This window comes from Coloeus monedula, assembly GCF_965178545.1.
Source record: "Coloeus monedula genome assembly, chromosome: 2".
In the NCBI taxonomy this organism is placed as follows: domain Eukaryota; kingdom Metazoa; phylum Chordata; class Aves; order Passeriformes; family Corvidae; genus Coloeus; species Coloeus monedula.
Window position 1 is genome coordinate 82,499,904 of NC_138782.1, and position 12,121 is coordinate 82,512,024.

The following is a 12,121-nucleotide window of genomic DNA, read 5'->3' on the forward strand; positions in this document are numbered from 1 at the left end:
AGGGGGGAAGTCCAAAAGGAAATGTCACCAACTGGCAAGGCAACAGCTGCGTTTACCAACTTAAACAAAATTAGTCATTGAAAATACAAATGTAAAGACCAAACTAGGAGTCTTCCACTCAGATGTTATTTCCATTTTAACATGTGGATGTGAGTATTGGAAACTCACCAGAGGCACAGACGTCTCATGCCTCCAGAGGTAAATACCTGGGGAAAATACTAGGTAACAGACGGAGTGAATGTGTCACAAATGCAAAGATCTGCCACTTCCTCACCAGTGTGTCCCCCAAGTTCTCCAGGGTAAGCGGTGGAAACATTGGGTTGTGTGCAGTGAGTGAAGCCAGCAAGCCTGTCTGAGCAGATGGGCTCTCAAGCAGCTGGAGGAACATGGAAATGGTCAGACCAGATATTAGCTGGAGTGTGAACGCTTACTGGCATTCAAGGATACAGAAAAACTGCAGAGAGCGGCTGAAGACTGGCACAGGCTTTGGAGCCACATTGACTCCCAGAGCAACATCTGCAGGTGCAAGAAGGCTTTGGGGGAAAAAGTTACTCTTGGTACCCTCGGGGGAGTGGTGGGACGGAGCATGGGACTTTACATGGGATTTTCCATGGGATTTTCTCCTTTAAAGATCTAGACTATTTAAAGTCAGGTTACTGAGAGGAGCCAGAGCTTCCCAATGGCAGCATTTCTGGCGCAGGCTGTGGAGGGCTGCACTGCATAGACGAGCCAAGATATCTGTCGTCTCTGGTCTAGTGGGCTTTTTCTGTCTGACCTCAAGGAAATCACGTGACCTCACCACAGGACTAAGATTTTAATTAGAAGCAGTGGACAGTACACTACTTTTTCTAGTTTCACAAGCTGTCCTGAGGGGTTAGTAGGTGAAGTAAATTTCTGTGGAAATGGAAAAAAAAAACCCACATGTTTCACACGCTGCACTGAGAATAAAGAAGTTGCTTGTAGCTTTATGTATAAATGGCCTAAGATGGTGTAAGTGTAGTTACAGATTGTCTTCAGAGGTGAAGGGTAGCCCTTAGCTTCGTACTGTATGTACAAAATGCCTGTGCATTAGACTTAATGCAGTTTTATGAGTTTATTTCAGCTGGTGTTTTAGCTGATGGCAGTTACCAGAGCAAAGAAAAAATGTTTAGGTTCTGGAATTTTAGACCAGTTTGTAGAACATAGGGACAAAAGTAACATCCCATGCTATTTTTTAATCAATAGTACAAATAGATCTTCAGTTGTTTGTTCTTTATAATTCTGGTTCCCATATGCAAACCCTGCTTTCTTAGAAAAGTTACCAGACCCTATTCATTCTCCCTGCTTTTGTCACTGCATCTTAGCACCTTGTGTGTCAGGGTTGAAGCAGTTTGCACCCCTCTTGCTAGACCAGTTGTGCTACATCACTCCTGCTGCTTCTCTTTTGACATCTGTGCTGGGGTACAGCTGTCAAATGATTATTCCTAGTGGCAGTGTCACCTGCCTATTGGATGAGAAGCTGATCTTTCAGAGAGTTAAAAATTTAAAGCAAAAAAGACTGATTCTATCATCTGCTCATGCTTTTCCAGCCAAACTCTTACTATTTTTCGTTCAGCCTAGCTTTGAAAGGTTGAGGCAAGAAGATCCCAGCCCTGTGCCTAGGGAGACTGTTCTAGCATCCAAACCAAAGCTTTCTGCTGTGTTTGGAGTGAGAATCCCAATGTCTTCCTCCCAGATTTAAGCTTGCTGTTTTACTTGCGCCTGCCTCAAAGGCATTTTTTACCATTTACCATGAACTTCCTAGCTAGCCAGGTTTAGCCCTTCCGATTCTTCCTCGGTAGCCTTGTAAGATAGCTGTGGCTCCCAGGCACTACAAATCTGGGGCCAAGCGTCTCTTTTGAGGGTTTGCTTTCAGCCTGCCCTGTTTCATGCAGCAGACCCCTCTGCAGCAGCAGGGTGAGCCATGGCAGTAGGTGCAGGCACACCTGCACACTTCACATGATACCATCTTTTTGTGTCTATGGCCAGGTGACAAAGTACAAAGTCACCTATTCGCCAGGGAGATCTAAGCCTTGCATTTTGCCTTCAAGAACTGGTAGGCATCACAAGCAGCTCAGTAAAGTCCCACATAGTGCTTTCCTGAGCTGGTGCTGTGCGTTATGCAGCCATCCCTCTCCAAAGATGCTCAGAAAGCAGGGTCTGACCTTAGGAGCATGATCAAGGATTCCCTTTTCAACCACATTGAAAGGCAGTCTATCTAAAATGATTCTGCTCCCTCTTGAAAACAGTCTGCTAAGTGGGGCTGCAGACAGCAAGGGTCACTGTCCTCTCCAAGGAGCTTATCTGGATTGCATTTAAGAGGGAGTTTCAGATGAGTAAAATGTAAATGAACCCAGGATCTGCTATATTTGAAATTTTGACATCAGCAGACATCAGAATACAGACTGGCAGCAAACGCTGTAGGTAGGGATGCAGCAGAGGCCGGTTGTGAGAGCTTGGGCCTTGCTGTGGGGTTGCCCGAGGGTTTCCTTGGCCAGTGCTCTGCAGAGCCCCAGGAGCATCTGGCAGGGCTGCTTGGTGGTTTCCACAAGGAGCTTCACTCGCAGGATCTCAGCTGGAATCCCTGTTAAAGTAGTAGTCAGCCTTGTTGGGACCGCTTCCCTTCACCCGTGACCCAATGTGGACGTGAGCAGCACTGCCTGCCTAGGCTGGGCTGGATCAAGGCATTTGGGCTCCTCGCATAAGTGGTTGGTTGCAGACACATCCCCAGAACAAAGTCATAGTACAAATTGATTGTGGCAGCAGGGATGGAGTTCAGCAGGAATTAGCCTTTGGGGTATTTTATCAAATTTTTGAAGCATGAGTTGTTGGTAAACCAGAGCTAACATTCATAATCTGCAGCAAGAAGCAATATAAAGCAGCTGCAGCCCTGCTGCTGGTGCCTGGGACTGCATTCCTCCTGCCCGTTCTCTGCAGACTGGCTGTTGTTGTCACCATCCTTCCCAGGGGCATGGGGTGCACTGAGGACCCCAGTCCAGGTGGAGATGGCAAAGCATCTGGAGTGACCTTTGCTCAGGAGACCAGACCCAGCTCTCCTGCCGCCAGGCCGCTTTGAGCAGGAGTTTGTCCGTGTGCAGGTGGCCACAGTGGAGCTCTTAGTGCCTTCCCTAGGCAGCAAGGGGTTCATTCACTGCCTCGAAGATGGGTACCTGCAGTGGTGTGACATGTGCCCTGGAAGGGACTGTCACTTTGCATTGACAGTAAAGGGAATTGGGAGAGTTGACTGTCACAGCTGCAAGTTTCTACATTGCATCTGAATCAGACAGGATTAATCCTGCTGTAGACTGCTGGAGTGATTGGGCCACAGAAGTAGCCAGATAGTAGGCAGCTAATTAGACGATATTTTACTTTGTAAGATGTCCACTGTATGTGAGTGTAGTAAGCAGCAGAGCTGGAGAGGTGGGTGTGAGAGGCGCAGTAAAACTGAGATTGTTATCTCGTTAAGTCATGGTGCTTGATGATCGTGTTTATTAACTGGCAGAAGCTTAAGTATCTGTGGTGGTCTTGCACATTTTGACAGAGAAAAGTGTTGTACAAATTAATGGGGATGTTCTCTAAAATATATTAATTTCTGCAGGAATAGCATAGGTAGCCTTCTGTTTGCACCTATCCATTTCAGTATTGTATCAGGAGTAACTGGGTCTTCAGTCCAAACTTTTAATTTGAAGGTAGTTTTTGTAAGCCTTGAGCCATAGGTTTTACCTTCTTCTGCAAAATCCTATGAAAACATTGCAAACAGAAATAATACATGTAGCTCTTCATGGCCCCAGATTGATTTTCATACATTGCAAGAGGTATACATTTGTTGTATAACTCTTGATGAGGACAGGGGAAAGAGCTTCAAAGATATTTTCCTTTGTATGAAACGATACCTCTGCTGTGGCTAAACCATAAGGACTTCTCACTTTCAACTGGTTTCCATGCCCTTTAATCTCTCACAGCTCCACATATCTTTTTGCATCATCTCAAACCGATTAGATAAAAAATGAAAAGTTTAGTTGGAAATTACAAGAAGTACTGAAAAGTGTCATACTCTTTGACTGCCTTTCTTGCAGGAGGCAGTGGGTGGGAAAGAAGAAAAACGTACCTTAATTATACAGTCTCTCTGTTTATTTTCACAGCTGTAGCTTTGCTGAAATGTGCAGTAGACATCCTAAATCCACCAAGCGGGGTCCCTGGGTGTTGCACCTGCCAGTCCCACAATCTTGGTACCAGTTGGGGATGTGTGTGTGGCTGAACAATGCAGGGAGACTACAAGAGGTTTATCCCATTAGAAATAAATTACAGTGTAGTGTAGCATGAAAATGATGTGTCAGTGAATACAGAACACAAGATTACTTTCTGTCTCTTCCCTTTATCATAGATAACAGCAGCAGTATGGGAAGGAGATTTATATTGCGCTTATTTGAAGCTGACCATGCAATTTAGATGAGATGAAATAGGGATTTTATTTCTGGGGAGAAGAATGTGTTCTTGCTAAAATGCCATTAATTGCTTCATTATTTAAAGCACAAATTATATCCAGCAATTTGTTGGTCTCCTCTTTTTTTCCAGTGAAAATAATTCACCGTGGAAAGATTATTCTGTCAAAAAATGATGATGAACCTACTAACAAATTAAGTTGAAAGAAGCTGAACTTTCAATTAAGCTTCTATTTTTGCCCCCCTTCTCTCTCTTAAGCACTGTGTGCATGTGTGAATGTCAATAAAAACAATAGTGGCTTGGCTAACTATGAAAATCTTAACAAAAATTACAGCAAATACCACTGCAGCACTGGAATCACGGGCACCCCGTTACCTGTTGGGAAGCTGCTGTCACGCTGTAGTAGCAGTGGCACAGCACACTCATTGCAGGCAGAGCCCTGTTGTGCTGGTCACACACAGTGCTAAGGAGCTTAGGAAAGCTCCCAGCCTTTCCTGGAGGAAGAGGCAGTCACCAGGGCGGACCAGTCCCCTCCAGGTCCAGTGCTAAACCCTGCCCTTGTTATAAAAATGCTATGTAGAGCTTCTTGCACAGACACTGTCCCTGTTTGTCAAACTTCCCTGCTTTGGCTCTTTCTCATTTTTTTGGATTTTTTTAATCAATCTCTTTGTGATCTTTTTTTGCTCCTGTCAGTGCAATTTTGTGTTTCTTTATTTGGTTCCTCCATTACCCTACCAACAGCAGGCTGGTGGCCAATCTCCATCACCCAAAGCTATGCTTCTTCTCCTAGGGCTTCATGCCTGGAATTTGCCCTGCCAATATTAACCCAATGCTTGCCCATGGCTGATTTATTTGCCTTAAAGGCAAGTTGAGTGCAAAGGAGATGTGTCTTCCATGCAAATCACAGTTTTCTTGTACAAGCACTGCTTGCAGGAATGGTCACTTCTGTATCATGCCCAAAGCACAAAGTTTGGGGTTTCTGTTTTTCCACAGGCTGAAGATTAAGAAAGATTTGAAGGTTATGAGATGAGCAGAGTCTTTTGTATTGTTGGCTCGCTTGAGTCACTTTAGAGACCATGAAAGCATTGCTTGCTTTGGTTGTGGCCCCAAGGATTCCCTTACATCCAAGAGGGCAAAGGAGAAGGCATCTAGATGTGTTTTCTGGAACAAGGTGATAATTATGTTTTACTTCAAAAAATAATAGCTGCTCTATGGAGAAGAGCTTTGAGGCCATTTCTTGTATTTTTCAGTTCTTCACAAATAGAAATAATTCCAAGATATATGTATAGATAGATAAATAAATTTAAAAGTTCAGTTATTGCTGTTTTCCTTGTGAGACAGAGTATTGCTCTCTGTTTTGATCAGTGATTAAAGCTGCAGTGACACCCCTGAATTGCCAGCGATTCTGTATCATTTGTGTCACCATCGATAGGGAAGAAGAATAGCTGTTAGAAAAACTATTTTTATTACAGATGTGAATTTATAGCTTCAATTGTGCTTCCAAGAGAGCAGCTGTGAAAGTGAGATAGATAGAAAGCTGGATGAAGGAGCTGGCAGGAGGAGTAAAACATAGCGGGGGAACTGCAGGAGGGGATAACACCTGGAAACATCTGTCGGGAGAAGTAAAGCTGGAGAAGGCATGGAGCCACTATACCGCACCAATCCCTGACCAACTACTGGCTTCTTGCCTGGTTTTTGTTTTTATTTTGTTTCAGCATTGCCTGGTGTATTTATCCCCACCCTTATTTGCAACAGACGATTTTTATAAGGTTCGGAAGTGAGCAAATGCTTTTTCCAGCTCTCTGGTCTCTGTGCCTGCTGGAACATCTGTACACACACACACACTTTTCCTGTCTAAAGATAGTTTGAGCTAGTGTGCCCAAAATACAGCTTCAGGCTTGGGTTTGTTGTTGTCCTAGTAAGCATAAAAATATGTTTTAATATTATGTCACTCCGCTTATGTGTTTCAGCAGCTGCAGTCTGTCTGTGTCCAGTTTGTTGGGAATGGCCTTGCTTCCTGGGATTTGTTTTTCCATAGCTGGAATCCTGGGTTACTTAGTTTGACCAAGACTGCGCGTTGCAGTCTTTCCATGAGTATGATCATTCTTGCCCAGTAGGATAATTCCAGCAGGGTTTTCTGCTGAAATGGCATGACCTCCTTTGACTGACCTCACGCTCTGCCAGCACTGCTGTTTGAACATCATCCCTTCCCACCCCCACTGCTTCCCCCGGTCCCTGCAAGCCTTGCTGCAGTTGTGCAAAAAAAATTCCTTCTTTCTTCAGTGCCATCGCTATGTTGAATATTTCTGCTTTTACTTCGCAGGTTTTCTGGCTTGACCTCTCCACCTCCCTCCATCCAACATGGACGTAGTACCTAATCCCTTTTGTGGGATATGTATGTTCCTGTGGTGTGCACTGAAAAAGTGGGATTTACTTATTGTAGACCTTTCCTTATTTTTACTTATATTTTGTTATATTTACTTTAATGCACTGTAGCTTGTGCTGTGTGGTCACAAGGCATAATCTTACCCCCCATCAAGAATTCCCAGATAGGAGTCTGGGATGGGAGCTTTATGCAACCTGGAGATCGAGGGAAAGGAAACTCTGCGAAATGGCAAGTTGTGTACCAGCCGCACTTCTGGGTTGGCTGGTGCTCGGAAGGCTGGTGAATGCTGGGAGATTTCAGAGGAGGCTGTTGGGAAAGGTAAAGAGGAGCAGGGAAGTGACCAGGATCAGCAGCAAGTGTTAGATGTTCAGGTATCTGTTAATGGATATCACAGTCCATGTATTTATGTGGGGATGTTAATTTTTGCTGATAAAAGACAAACTACAGTAGGCACTTTTATACATAAAGCAAAAAAAGGGATATGACTGTGCATGATTGTAAAAGCTTTTATACTACTTATTGCTGTAACTTAGGAAATGTGAAGTGGCCAAGTGAATTATGTGGGTCATCTCAAGTGAGTGCCTGTAAAAAAATGTTTTGCAGCTCATTATCTATTCTCTTTTTAAGGCTTGTTTTGTGGAAAGGGAACTTTTGAAACTTGGAAAAATCTGATTTTTATTGGTGATATTCCTCTATCCTTGGAGCAGCAAAGGCAAGCTCTCCTTTCTGCAGGAACCCCGCACACTTGGGCTGAAAGGAAGGTGAAGGTGTCAGAGCTTCCTTAGCAGAGCAGGAGGGTGTCCCCTCACCTCTGCTGGCTGGCTGGCTGGATCCGGGAGAAGGACACAAGGAACCATACAACTGGCATCCTGCTTACGACTCTTAGTGTCTGCCAAAATTGGTTTAAAATAGCTGTTACTCAGAGAGCAGTATTACAGATTTGCATTTGATCTATTTGGACTTCTCACAAGGGTTGGAAAAACAAGATGCCAAACAGTGCAGCTTGCTGGGTTTTTAATACAGACTTTCACGTCGTGCAGTTTTTTTCACAGAGATTTCTATTTCAAGCTCTGGGATATGAGGTGTTTGCTGTAAAGTGTGCTGCTGTTGCAGGGCTGAGTAGCTGCCCTTCTTTGGCATTTAGATTATCCTCATTTATGCTGCTGTGATGCCCAGAGGCTGAGCGAGTCAGGGCCCCACTGCACTGTGTGCTGGGTGACAGTCCCTGCCCCAGGAGCCAGTAGCCTGGGTCACTGGCTTCAGATGGCCACTGCCACAAGCTGCTTGGGAGCATCAGCTGCCAGGCCAGAGCTTACTAGGGACAGAAAGCAGGGATAATTCAGGTGAGGCAGCCAAATGTGCATTTTAAACGCAGTTTATAGTCAGGACATCACTAGTACCTTCTTTGCCCAAGTCAGCACCTACAAACACGCAGCTCGTTGTCAGTGACTATCCTCATAGATTTCAAAGCCTTATAAGCCCTGACCTACAATTTGATCTCTGCCAACACCAGTTCCCACAGGAATGCAGTACCATGCTGAAAACAAACTGTTAGAAACAGAGGCGTGTATATTGTCCTTCACAAGGGGGAATCTCTCTGCCATATTCTTCTTCCCTGTGCTCTGCGTGCAGCATCACTGGCTGAAGTACAGGGGATGGTGTCCATGGTTCAAGTGAGAGACTGAGCTGTAATAGTGAAATGCTGGGAAATTTTTTCATGTTTATAGAATGCCTCAGTCCAAGGCATGTGCAGGTTGGAGAAGAGTCATACAATTGTTTAGGTTGGAAAAGACCTTTAAGATCATCAAGTCCAATTTTTAGCTCAGCACTGCCAAGTCCACCTCTATGTTGGACAAAAATGCACCACTGGGTGCTATTTGTGTGTTGCATAGGAGGGTGTGAGGTGGTTTCTGTAGCATATAATCTCAACCATTGGTGTGATTCCGTCGTGCCATTGCCACCTAGGACGGGTCTGCAGTTTTTGGGAACTAGGACAGATCAAGCCTTACCCCCACCTCCCCTCGCCAGGCAGCGTGTGTGCTGTACGCAGCACCAGTGTGGGAACAAGCTGAAGGGAAACTTCATTATGTTTGACAGCGCCTTTTTAGCTGAAGTACTGCCACGATTGGCATGACAGCAGTGAATCCTAAAATTGGTTGATTGCCGAGAGAGCCTGTGAAGACAGACATGAGGGATAAAAGGAATTAAATGCTTAATTAATAGGTTTATACTTCCTATTTCTTGGAACATGACTCTTTTCCCCTTCTCCTGTTTTGTTTACTTTAAGGTGCCATATGTTCCACTTGAAGCTGTATAGAAATTTGCTAAAGAAACCTTCACACCAGGGTTAAGACAGTTCTTAACAAGGTGATCTCCTAGTTGAATACTGGACCTCTGAAATAAGAAAATGTTTTGAGATACCAACATAAAGAGGGTATTTGGCCAATATTTTGTACACTAATGATAGCACCTATACAACTATGTAGTTACTCTTGATCCTAAGGGACTAAAGCTTCTGCTTCTCATGGCAGAAGTTCTCTCCTGTTTTCATGTATTCCTGATACCATTTTTCATTAGAATTCTAGTTGCGAATATCAACATTTCTTTGGTGTCTCCTTCTGTTAGTTCCTTGCTTCCCACATGCTGTTCTATGTGAAAGTCTTTGTGAATTGCTTAAAGGAGTAAAATCCTTCATGGTAATGGAGATGCTAACATGCATGACAGTTCTTATCCATCCAAAAATGGCAGCAGTTGACTTGTAGTTTTTCATATAAGCTGATTTTTCACTCAGAAAAGTTTTCACTTAGAGAAGGTAGCTATTAATTACTTATCTATCCATGTTTCAATATGCCACCATCTCATTAAATAACTCCCTTTTCTATTTCTTTCTGAAACTATAAAGCACTCTTTTCTGCAGAACAAGCTCAATGACATCTTGACACTTCCCTAATGTGTTCGAATCCTGGTGGGTTTGAGTGAATTACTGGATTTATTTGAACATCAGATTCAGGGCTTGTAAATATGCACAGATGAAAGCTAAAAAGGTTGACAAGAATGCATTTGCAGTTGCAAGTGCTAGGTTTGGCATAGTTATCTTTGGCAACGTGAGCCTAATCAAGTCCAGGAACTCGAGTGATCATAAATCTGTTGTGATACCCATAGTCGTCTTGTATTACGGTAGTCAGTACTACCTCCTCTATTATTAGATTGGACCCTGGGGAAATGCAAAGGAAAGTGTGAGTCTCACCCACAGTGTTTTGGTACTAAGCAAGCCAAGCACTTGGAGAAGATCCTTATCTTTGCTTAGCAGATGGAGGGTGAGGTGAGTGTATGAGACCAAGTTGCTAAAGAGGTCTCGTCTTCCAAATGTTAGTCCAGAGCCTTAAAGCAGAATGGCTCTGCTTTAGCGGATTGGTACATGGCTGTCCTGTTTCCAAACAGCAGTGCTGCTACCCACGAGAGACGTGGGAAGAGGAGCCCACCCGAGCAGTGAAGCTTTCAATGGATGGCATTGTTAAGGAGGATTTCAAGAGCTGACTTCTCGTATTTCGGTAGTCCAGGTATTTGAAAGATCTGTGAAACCCTCCACCATGGATTTATTTAAATGGAAGGCTTTGTGTAGGGACATTAGTGCTATGTGCATGTAGGTAGACATTAAGCAAAGAGGGGAAGTAGGTGGCACCTCTTTTGCTGCTACTTCTGCCTGATAAACCTTTCTGAGAAGAATGCTTTTTAGTTTACGGGCTCCTAGCATACCATCATCTCCTGGTGAGCACTGCTTAGCTGGCTCTGTGCAGGGAATGATTGGATTGGTAGGTGTTTAGTTCATAAGTTTCACCTACTCGTCTTGTTTCTATTAATAACTTTATGTTTTAATCCTGTAAGTATATCGCACCATGCATCTGTCTATTTGGGGAGCTAATCTTGTAGTGGTAGGCATCTATTTCAGGAGCAGCCTAGACAAAGCACAGCCTATTCGAGTGCTGGCCTCCCTTATTGTGTGTAGGGGGTTAAATCACCGGTATTAGTGTAGTGTAGGAGTTCAAAAAGGAAAGACGTTATTTGCAGCGTCAACTCATTAAAAATACTCTGTACAGATTTTTCCAAAAGAATAAGCAGCCCAAGCACACTGGGCCCCATGCCAGGGTATGTAATAGCCTTGCACAGCACCAGTTGAAACTCCAAGTTGGATAAAAGGCAGCTTTTTCTGGGTTTGTTAAGTATTCCTTTAAAAAAAAACAAAAAAGGTTTGTGTACAGAAGTAGCAAATTAATTCAGTCCTATCAGAAAGTAGGTCAGTGGCTGACCTCCTGATAGCATGAGGCAGCAGTTTCAAGCAGAAGTGACAGCTCAGCAGCGTGGACCCTCCATGTCTCCAGGAAACTTGTTTTGACAAATGTAAACACGTTATATCCTGAATTCCTCTTGCTTATTTATTTTTTTGCTGCTGCATTGGAAACCACAATCTGTCACTCTCCGTCCCCTTTCTTCACCCTTTCTGGTCCCCAAAGGGAAATGCCTTATATCGTAGCTAATAATTTTTGCAGGGCTGTGTAATGAGTAAGGCGTTCCAGCAGGGTCGGTGTTTTTTTATGACACACGAAGTTGGGCACTGTAAACCAGACTTGACTAAAATCCAAACCAAAGTCTTTCCAATAGTGAGGGAAGTCAGTGGGAAGACAGAAACTGGATTAATTTCGGATCCTTCTGTCCTAGTGTTGCTTTTCTTTGTGCTGAATGAAATTTTTGCATATACCCACGTGCCTCTTCAATGTTTATGTTGCCAGTGTTGGTGTCCATGTTGCTGAAGAGACAGTACTTTGAACACATCTTCACTGCAGCCCAGCAGCTCCTGAAACTGGGATGTTTTGCAATTTTGGGTGAAGTAGCAAAGTGTGTATAAATGGGGTGGTAGTTCCTTGAACACCCCATAAAGAATAATTGCCTCAGAAGACATGGGAATATGTTCATCTTTTCATTGAGTTGTCATTATCAGCAGGTATTAAAGGTGGAGTGAACACCACTAGTTAACTACTTTCGCTTGTACCTTTCCTGCAGTGATTTCTCCTGTGGAAATAACTGTGGATCAAAAGGTCATGCAAGGTTTTCACCTGTCTCCTTCTCCTGACTTGTAACCAGGTTGCACAGACAAGATACTGCCATGTGGAATATATAGAGGAGGATTTCAGGATGTATTAGCCAACCTGGTTCAATTTAAACCATTTTGCTAAGGATCTCATAAAACTTGACATGATTTTCTTCATTACCTAGTTA

The 12,121-nt window shown here is 43.7% G+C and overlaps 1 protein-coding gene across 3 annotated transcripts in view; it reads left to right on the plus strand.

The window, feature by feature from the left end:
* The window catches only part of BACH2 (BTB domain and CNC homolog 2), a 183,946-nt gene that overhangs the window by 68,284 nt on the left and 103,541 nt on the right, over positions 1-12,121 (plus strand). Inside the window, exons 1-2 of one of the 3 annotated variants that reach the window (XM_082302288.1) lie at positions 10,124-10,169; positions 10,292-10,407. The exons of the other annotated variants lie outside the window; for them this stretch is intronic. The gene's annotated coding sequence lies outside the window, so the exon portion shown is untranslated. Of the gene's footprint in view, positions 1-10,123; positions 10,170-10,291; positions 10,408-12,121 lie in introns of those variants that run through there. 3 annotated transcript variants of the gene reach the window in all.